We start from the raw sequence: 11025 nt of genomic DNA on the forward strand, positions 1-11025 counted from the left end.
TGAGCCTGTCTGGCATGGCTGGCTTTAAGCCGACCTGTGGTAGACGCCCACGGCTCTCCTCCCCATCCTCTTCATCGGCAGCTGAACCTGAAGAGCAGGGGATATTTTCCAGTGGGTAGGAAGCTCGCTCTCACTTCCTCTCATTCCTTTCAGGTACATTTGTGTCTCGCAAACATACACTTATGCAAATGCCCATTTCTTCTCTTTTGGGGACAGTTCTCTGAGCAACACCCCCTTCGTGCTGTCCCAGCATTATGTGGGTAGAAGCTAGGTCAGAGGCCTCTGTCCACGGAGCTCACCTCAGCTAGGGCCGTGGGAAGTCTAGGTTGATAGGAAGCCGTGGAGACACAGGGGACACCACATCCCAGAGCAGTGGGGCATGAACAAGTGAACCGGGTGAACATAGCATTTCCCTGTTCTCTGATTCTTCTTATCTTATCATCCCACTTCCCTGGCTGGCCAGGATACAAGCCCTCCCTCAAGCTGAAACCTTGTTTTTTCCCTCTGTATTAATAATTCTTATCCTTGGGAGGTGCATGGGCCCTCTTGGAAAAGGTGATACCCCTAGAAAATGGATGATGTGGCCTACATGAGGAGGAGGTTCCACTTGTGGCTGCAGTCATGCTGTGGCTTTATTTTCACTTTCCACTGCCCTTTCAGATAGATTCAGCCATGCTATTTGTCCCCTGCAACATTTCATAGCACTATCAGACAATACAGACAGCCTCAGTCCAGTAATTAAGATGGCAGTCTCTCCATGTGGTTAGAGCTTTGAATGTGGTTGAAAGCTTGCTTCTCCCTCCTAAAGGCCTGCATGTGGGAAGAAGTGATTGTTTTTTTTTTTCTTTTCCCCCATCTACTCTAGCTACTCTACCTCCCCTGTGTCACAACTGTAGGTTTCTGGTGCTGGTACTAGGGGAGGTAAAAGGGGCAGAGGGATTGAAAAGTTCCTACTGGCTCCAGCTTCAGTGTTCCCCAAACTTGGTGGAATTTTAAAGCTGACTGTTCTACAGGTCCCTTCTTGGTTCTCCCCTATCCCCCACTGCTTGTTACCCCTCCTCTCAGTTCTTTTGACAGCTGTGTCAGTTTCTCCTGACTGCTGTAACAAGTTACCACCAACATTGGCTTAAAACAGCGCAATGCTCTGGAGAGCAGAAGTCCTAAAATCAAGGTGTTGGCAACGTTGTGTTCTTTCTGGAGACCCTAGGGAAGGGCCCATTTCCTTGCCTTTTCCAGTTTCTTGATGCTGCTTGCACTGCTTAGCCCCTGGTCTCTTCCTCCATCTTCAAAGCCAGGAGTATAGCACCTTCCAATCTCTCTCTGATTCTTTCACTTCTGATTCCCTGGTAACATCTCCCTCTCCAACTCTCCACAGCCGTCTCACAAAGACCCTTGTGATTACATCTGGCCAACCCAAATAATTTACCCAAAGATCCTAACTTAGTCACATCTACAAAGTCCCCTTTTCCCTTAAAGGCGGTATATTCACATCCCAGGTTTAGGATGGGGACATTGGGGGGGGGGTATTATTCTGCCTGTCACTGCAGCACAATGTTTCTCTCTTCCTTCTGGTGCTTGCCCCTCCTCAGCCGGAGAACCCTATGGTTTCTTTTGGCTGAAGTGTGTGGACCCTGTTGGCATCACTCCCACTGCACACTCTGTAAATAGTCCCAGCCCCGCCCGTTTTGGCTGCCGGCCAGAAAGCAGGGAGTCAGTCACTTCTCTTGGCTTTGGAGGGGTCAAACATGAGATCATCTTGCTTAAAACGTCCCCTTTGGTCTCCAACTCCTGACCATTTTATTTTGTCAATATTGGAGAGCTACTTAGGTATCTTCATTTACTATGAGAAACTTTTCATTCTTCTCTGGCATCTCACTTTGAAATCTGTCTCAATCAAAAATTCCATTTTAGCATTCAGTAATGTTGACATGAAATGTTGCATTATCTTTAGAAGGTCATAGATCCCCAAATCATATGCCTTGCCTCACGACCTGAATTAAGAAACCCTTTTCTATATTCAGAGCTACTAAGAATTTGGCCGTGTACAATGCTTCCAAACAGGTGACCCCCGTACACTTACCTTCATTCGAGGACCCTATGTTGAGGTCTGATACTATATTTTTACCTGGTTGCTGCAAATGTCTTTGAAAATCTGTGAACAGAAACTCCTCAAACCCAGGACCACTTCACTGTCTTCAGTCCTCTTATACTACCACGTGGAGTCCCACATTCTGTCTCTTGGAAGCCCCCAAATCAGCCACCAAGTCCCACCCAGTCATCATTCATTGTTTCTGTCCCACCTCCTGTCATGGACCCTTCATAGTAACATGGATCAATGGGTTTATTGTAAGAGATACTCATCAATGGGTGCACTTCTCTAGCACGTTATCTCATTAAAAAAAATCCCTTCCTGGCAGCAGGCTCTTCACATCCCACTGACTGTTGGTTCAGATGCTGAGATTGAAAGTGGAAGGGATGGTAATTGTTAGCTGTCAAAAAGGCTTCCTGCTCAACCTTGGACAGAATATTTACCCTCAAGTTTACACAGATTTGCCTAATGTGCCTGTGGCCACAGGCTTGGAATCACTCTGCTGGAATGCGTCATCTGACCACCAAACTGTAGTTTCAGGTCATGGACATGGTGAGGAAGTTCAACTGGCTGGTTTCTAAAACTCCTTACACACTCTCCAACTCCAGCAATTTCATAAGTTCTGTGGCTGCAATTGATAACATTTCTGCCCTGCTATTGCCTCTTCTTGGTTCCCCGTAGTTCAGGTGGATTCATTCTCGTGTCCCATAAATACTATTTGTCCAGCCAATGGAACAGCTCTCTGGACTCAGAGCAGATTGAAATGGGGAATCAGTCAGGTGGCTGCCCAGGGTGCCCGTCTTCCAGGAGCACAGGCATATCACTGCACTATGGTGAGAGTGAGGAATTCATGTTCATCAAGACTCTTCCCAGAAGGGATGGTCTCCCAGACCTTGAAGGTTGGGACTTTGGTTTGGTTAGCCTTCCTTTTGTGGGTCTGGGAACCAACTGGAACGGCTTGGCCACAGAGGAGAGGCTGAGCTCTCAGGGACTCCCTTTGTCCACCTTTCCTAGAACACATGGCCTCCTGCCCGTGTCTCCCACATCCCAGCCATAGCTCAGTCATGGGGCATTCCCTCTTCACTTTGCTAACATCTACTCATCTTCCTGGACTCTGTTCCAGGGTCATCTTCTGCAAGAAGTTTCTTCTGGAGCATCTGGGGAGGTGGTATATAAATACTGCATCTCTCTCAGGCCTCTTGTGGGCTGACCCAGAGGCATGTGTTCTATAGTTTCCTAGTGGTCCCTGGAAGGACTGAGCCCCAGGTGCCCGCTGTAGTTACCTGCTCATTAACACACCTGTACTGCCTGCCTCCTGTCCTGTCTCACTCCTCATTCCTTTCCCTTGCTTGCTGGCATCACCTCCCAAGTAATCCATGTACACTCAAGTCCTTGCCTCAGGGAAACCAAAGCAGATACCAGCTGTGTAGATAATCATGTTCACTTATTTTTTAAAATAGGAAAACACACTGGGCAGCCTAAATGTGTGCCCATAAGGGAATACTTACATACGTTATGATATTGTAAAGGAAAAAAATTCCTCTATTCATCCCAGGTTTCTAGGCATAGACTGAGGATTAGACTGACAAAAGACAAATTAACAAGAGAAAAACAAATGTAAATGTATTAACATGTGCATCGCGCATACACAGGAGAACAACCAGTGATGATAACTCAATAGGATGGTGTCACGCAGGACGGCCTGCAGGGTCTCTGGTCCCGCTCCCCACATAAGAACGCAGGACATGGTGAGGCCAAAAAGGAACACCCACGGAGCCATAAGTAGGGGAGTCATATCTCTATACTCTCGCTGGCGGCTGGGTTGGAGAAACAGGAAACAGGAGCAACACAATTCTCAATCCTCACTGTGCCGCTTGCAGGCTCAGCCACCATCTTCTTGCTAGCTCCCCCCTTTTTTTGCTAGCGTAGCCACGGCAGTTATATTATTGGCCAATGGCTCACTGGTTACAGCTGACGGCCAACTAGCCACAGCTGATGGCCATTTGATCACAGTCGATGGCCATTTACTACCTGAGCCAGCACCTTTCTATGTGAGACTGAGAGCCTGGAAACTGCTTTTTGGGGCTCTGTCCCCACAGATGGTTAGAACTTGGGTTTTTATAGCATCTCAACAAAAGAATGCTAAATTTGTAGGGAAATCATGAGAAAAAGCAAAGGGGCATGGAGCTTTTGGGATAGCAAATTGTGAGAAGGTAAATATATGGGGGAAACTAACGGGGGAAACTTATGTAGCTTCCTCTGTTGGTGCCTCTGGGCTGATCGGGATCTAGAATTGACTGTGGTGATTAACTTCTCTCCTTTCTGATAGAAAAAGGAAGGGAGGCACCTTGATAAATATATGTTCTGCTTTTAGGCAAATAAGAGGAAGGTAGAGAACTTTATCCTTGCTTCTTTTCAATTGTCTTCAGTTCACAATAATTCTTATGTCAATATGGCATATTTTTGGATGGCATAATCTTCTACCCTACATTATATTCCCCCAGAAATTACTGTTCTCTGTTAAATAGAGGTGTTCGGTTACTTGTGACCCCTGACTCCCCATGAAAGCTGCAGGTGGGAGGTGCCACCAGCTCTGGATACACTGCATTGTTCATCAGACTCAGCCCTAGTGTTGATGAGATTCCTTAATGCAGGAGTCCCCGGCTCCATATGATCTTCCTCCATATGGGGGAGGAAGTAAAACCAGCAGACAGCAGAACTGAGGTCAGCTCCCAAGGCATGGGTATGCCCTTCTCAGAGTCTAAGGGCCATAGCTGTGCAGGTGAATCCAGTGTAGCCATCACCTTATTTGAGGTAGATGGGCCAGGCAAGTCCTCCGTTCTTATCAGCAGCATTCAGTAGCTAGCTTACACAAGGTTTGCACTGAGATTTCCATATTGCAATTGTATAAAACTTACCAGTTGGAGAAAGGCATGCCCACGTAGCTCTTGGTGTAAGTTAAAATAATAGCTAATCACAATTTATTTTTCACCTCCCCCTTTCCCACCCTAGAGAAAAATTGTTAAACGTGTAATAAGCATTTAAGGGGTATTCTGAAACTTTTAAAGGGGTGTTTGTTCTTTGCTTTTCTTCATCTTAAGGTTCAGTGTGTAGTCATTAGGAAACCTTGATCACCACTGAGAACTTCAGACTGTTTATAATCAGGGGATAAAAAACTACAGAAGATTTCAGAAGGAGCATCTGTTCTCCGGTTTCTTTTTGCTCTGCTGAATCCCAGGAAGGTTGATTCAGGGGGAACAAAGACCCAGTCCACTGTCCCACGGGGTACATCTCTACAGGGCCATCCTGCTGCAGAGTTCTGGGGACCTGCTGAGGTCTTTGTTGTGACAACTTTTTCCTTAAAACCAACAGCAAGTCATAAAAGACCAGATATACTAGAATGTAGTTTTTTCATAAAATTATAAAATTAGCCCTTTAAGAGCTGTTGCTGCCCTGGCTGTCAATAAGCAGCCAATAGATAAAGATTAAGAAAGAATGTTAGTCATATCCTGGGGGGTGGGGTCTGCCTATAAAGCAGTTTCAGGAAAGAATATAGAATTATACTTTGATTAAGATAATAGAAGAATGTAGCCTGTTAAATATAAGATATATAGCTCTGTTTTTCCTAACTTAAGCAAGAACTGAGGTCATGAGATATATACCTGTTTTTTCTGCTCTTAAGATATTATCTATAGGAGCACCTTTTGTTTTTTGTCTCTGCCCTGGAAACAGTTCTGGAGTACAAAGGTAAAAGGAGCGTTTTTTTTTGTTATTCATAACAAAACTTTTTCAACCACACATGAGTTTATGTTAATGAAGTCACTTTTGGGAAAACTAAGGATGAGGGCTCATTTCGGGGAACCAACCATATGACTAGAGGGTCAGAACTTTCTGTCCTACACTCCATCCCCTCTGGGGAGAGGACAGGGTTAGAGATCGTTGATCACTATGTGTCAGAGAACAAGAACAGGAGCTCTGGCTCCTTGGGGCTTCGGCTCAGAATCGGCCCACAGGCACACAGCCACATTCCATTGCTTGGGGAAATAGATTCCACCTCTCAATGGGAGAAATTTCAAAGTCACCTGTGGAAAGGGTGTGGGTATAGGTAGGATTGAAAAACTGTAACCATTTTGCCAATCTGGCACACAGTTTTAATCCCCAATAACTATATGTTCATGTTATTAAATTAAAATAAAATGATAATCACAGCTGCTGCTCAACAAGACTATGGCTTGTTCATGCCACCTCTGCCGAAAGATGAACTCTCCAGGCCTGTTTGGCTGTCCTGCTCTTCTATTTCCCCTGGGATGTGCATGCATTGTAGGATGATATTATTTCTCCCTTTCCCCATATTTACTCCGTCTAAAATTAGAATTTTGATAAAATAGTTGAAAATTTTGGTTCCAAACTTTTGATTAGTTTTTATTTATAGAATGTTTCTTTTTTTTCAAGAGTTCTTAATACATTAAAATGTCTAAGCTAGACTTCATGTTTTTGAAGCCTATTTCTCAACACTGTCTCCTCTTTGATTTCTCTTTTCTGGAAATCTCTGTTTTGATCTGATTGTGCTCTGGCTCGAAGTCATTCTGGAGTATTTTCTTCTGAACCAGTGTATGGGTAGTAATCTTCGAAACCTTGGGTATCTGCATATCTTTCTTTTTCCAGAACAATGAATGGTACACCTGCTTGGGCTCAATCCTTTTCTCTTTGGAGTCAACATCTACTAATTTCATTGATAGCTTGCTTTCTGAGTTCATGCTGATAAAAGCTGATACTATTTTGCTTCTGTTTCCTTTGTAAACAAACAAACAAACAAACAAAGAACTGTACTTTTTCTCTGGAAGTATGTATGATTTTCAACTTCCCTTTGAAATTCCAGAATATCACTATGATAGATTCAGATGTGTCTTTTTCATTAATCTAACATGGGACTTGTAAAGCCAATATGCAGACTCAAATTTCTAGAACTTTCTTATTTGTTTACCCCTTACTTTTCCTTTCCAGGAACTTTTAAAAAATATTTTTATTAAAATATAGCTAACATACAATATTGTATTAATTTCAGGTGTACATTATAGTTATTCAACATTTATATACCTAAGGAAGTGATCACCATGATTAAATCCAGCAACCATCTGACACCGTGCCATGCTATTACAATATTATTGACTGTATTCCCTGTGTTGCACATTACATCCCCATGACTTATTTGTTTTATACCTGGATATTTGAACATCTTATTCCCCTTCACCTTCCCCACACATTGAAAATTTAAAATTTTCAATTATAGTTGACATTCAATGTTATTTTATATTAGTGTCAGATGCACAGCATATGGTGGTTAGACTTTTATATAAATTAAGAAGTGATCCCCTGAATAGTCTAGTACCCACCTGGCACAATACCTAGTTATTACCACATTATTGACTATGTTTCCTATGCTTTACATCTGCATGACTATTTTGTAACTACCAATTTGTACAACTTAATCCCTTCACCCAGTTTCACCCAGTTTCCCAGCCCCCGCCCATCTGGCAACCATCAGCTTGTTCCCTGCATCTGTGAGTCTGTTTCTGTTTTGTTTGTTTGTTTATTTTGTTCCTTGGGTTCCACATATAAGTGAGATCATACGGTATTTTTCTTTTTCTGACTTGTTTCAATTAGCAGAATACCTTCCAGGTCCATTCATGGTAAAATATCATTCTTTTTTATGGCTGAGTAGTTTTATATTGTATATATGTACCACAACTTCCTTCTCTATTCGTCTACTCATGGGCACTTAGGTTGCTTCCATATCTTGGCTATTGTAAATCATGCTACAGTGAACATAGAGTTGCATATATATTTTTGAATTAGTGCTTTAGATTTCTTCAGATAAATACCCCAAAATGGAATTGGTGGGTTATAAGGTACTTCTATTTTTAATTTTTTTAGGAACCTCCAAACTGTTTTACATGGTGCCTTGCTCGAATTTGCACTTATACCAACAGTGCGCGAGGGTTTTCTCTCCTCCATATCCTCATCAACACTTGTGGGGTTTTTCCTTTTGTTTATTTGTTTGTTTTTATTGATGATAGCCATTCTGACAGTTGTGAGGTAATATCTCACTGCGGTTTTTCTTTTTTTTTTAAATTTATTGGGGTGATAATTGTTAGTAAAATTACATAGATTTCAGGTGTACAATTCTGTATTACATCATCTATAAATCCCATTGTGTGTTCACTACCCAGAGTCAGTTCTCCTTCCATCACCATATATTTGATCCCGTTTACCCTCATATCCCATCCCCCACCCCCCTTACCCTCTGGTAACCACTAAACTATTGTCTGTGTCTATGAGTTTTTGTTTCTCATTTGTTTGTCTTGTTCTTTTGTTGTTTTTGGTTTATATACCACATATCAGTGAAATCATATGGTTCTCTGCTTTTTCTGTCTGACTTATTTCGCTTAGCATCATACTCTCAAGATCCATCCATGTTGTCACAAATGGTCCTATATCATCTTTTCTTACCACCGAATAGTATTCCATTGTGTATATACACCACAACTTCTTTATCCATTCATCTATCGAAGGACATTTTGGTTGTTTCCATGTCTTGGCCACCGTAAACAAAGCTGCAATGAACATTGGAGCACACGTGTCTTTATGTATAAATGTTTTCAGATTTTTTGGGTAGATACCCAGGAGAGGGATTGCTGGGTCATACAGTAATTCTATTTTTAATTTTTTGAGGAACCTCCACACTGCCTTCCATAGCGGCTGCACCAGTCTGCATTCCCACCAACAGTGTATGAGGGTTCCTTTCTCTCCACAGTCTCTCCAACACTTGTTATCATTTGTCTTGTTGATGGTAGCCATTCTGACTGGGGTCAGGTGATATCTCATTGTGGTTTTTATTTGCATTTCTCTGATGATTAGTGATGTTGAGCATTTTTTCATATGTCTATTTGCCATTTGTATGTCCTCTTTGGAGAAATGTCTCTTCAGGTCCTCTGCTCGTTTTTCAATTGGGTTGTTTTTTGTTGTTGTTGTTGAGTTTCATGAGTTCCTTGTATATTTTGGATATTAGCCCCTTATCGGAGGCACTGTTGGCAAAAATCTTCTCCCATTCAGTTGGTTCCCTCTTTATTTTGTCGATGGTTTCTTTTGCTGTGCAGAAGCTTTTAAGTTTCATATAGTCCCATTCATTTATTTTAGCTTTTACTTCCATTGCGTTTGAAGTCAAATTCATAAAATGCTCTTTGAACCCAAGGTCCATAAATTTAGTACCTATGTTTAAGTCTTATGTTTATGTTCAAGTCTTATGTTTAGGTCTTTGATCCATTTTGAATTAATTTTGGTACATGGTGACAGATAGTGGTCCAGTTTCATTCATCGCACGTGGCTTTCCAATTCTCCCAGCACCGTTTATTGAAGAGGCTGTCTTTTCTCCATTGTATGTGTTGGCTCTTTTATTGAAAATTATCTGTCCTTATATATGTGAGTTTATTTCTCGGTTTTTAATTCTATGCCATTGGTCTGTGAGTCTGTTTTTCTGCCAATACCATGCTGTTTTGATAATTGTTGCTCTGTAGTACAAGCCGAAGTCAGGGAATGTGATGCCTCCAGCAGTATCCCTTTTTCTTATGATTGCTTTGGCTATTTGTGGTCTTTTGTGGTTTCATACAAATCTGATGACTTTTTGTTCTATTTCTTTAAAAAATGCCACTGGGATTTTGATGGGGATTGCATTAAATCTGTGTATTGCTTTGGGTCATATGTCCATTTGAACTATGTTGATTCTTCCAATCCATGAACACGGAACGTCAGTCCATTTCTTTTTGTTTTCTTCAATTTAAAAAAAAAAAAAAGTCTTACAGTTTTCAGCATATAAGTATTTCACATCCTTGGTTAAATTTATTCCTAGGTATTTTATTTATTCTGTTGCAATTGCTAAAGGAATTGTCTTTTTAAATTCCTGTTTCTGAGACATCATTGTTAATATGTAGGAATGCAATGGACTTTAGTACGTTGATTTTGTAGCCAGCAACTTTACTGTATTCGTTTATTGTTTCTAATAGCTTTTTGATGGAGTCTTTAGATTTCTCTATATATAGCATCATGTCATCTGCAAAAAGTGACAATTTAACTTCTTCCTTCCCAGTCAGGTTCCTTTTCTTTCTTTTTCTTGCCTGACTGCTCTGGCTAAGAAGACTTCCAATACTACGTTGAAAAGCAGTGGTGATAGGGGACAGCTCTGTCGTGTTCCTGAACATAGAATGAAGGGCTTCAGTTTTTCACCGTGAATTATGAGATTAGCTGAGGGTTTGTCATATATGGCCTTCATTATGTTAAGGTATTTTCCTTCTATACCCATTTTATTAAGTGTTTTAATCATAAATGGATGTTGTATCTTGTCAAATGCTTTTTCTGCGTCTATTGATATAATCATATGATTTTTGTCCTTTCTTTGGTTATGTGGTGTATCACATTGATTGATTTGCATATGTTGAACCATCCTTGTGCCCCTGGGATGAACCCCACTTAGTCGTGATGAATGATCTTCTTAATGCATTGTTGCATTCGATTTGCTAGAATTTTGTTTAGGATTTTTGCATCTGTATTCATCAGAGTTATTGGTGCATAGTTTTCTTTTTTTGTGATATTCTTACCAGGTTTTGGTGTCAGGGTAATGTTGGCCTCATAAAATGAGTTAGGGAGTATTGTCTCTACTTCAGTTTTTTGGAAGAGTTTGAGGAGGATAGGTATTAGATCCTCTTTGAAGGTTTGGTAGAATTCATTAGTGAAGCCATCTGGTCCTGGACTTTTGCTTTTGGGGAGGTTTTGAATGATGGACTCAATATCCTTACTGTTGATCAGTCTATTTAGATTTTCAGGTTCTTCATGATTCAGTTTAGGAAGGCTATATGTTTCTAAGAACTTGTCCATTTTGTCTA

Source organism: Rhinolophus ferrumequinum, chromosome 23 (genome assembly GCF_004115265.2).
Source record: "Rhinolophus ferrumequinum isolate MPI-CBG mRhiFer1 chromosome 23, mRhiFer1_v1.p, whole genome shotgun sequence".
Lineage (NCBI taxonomy): Eukaryota > Metazoa > Chordata > Mammalia > Chiroptera > Rhinolophidae > Rhinolophus > Rhinolophus ferrumequinum.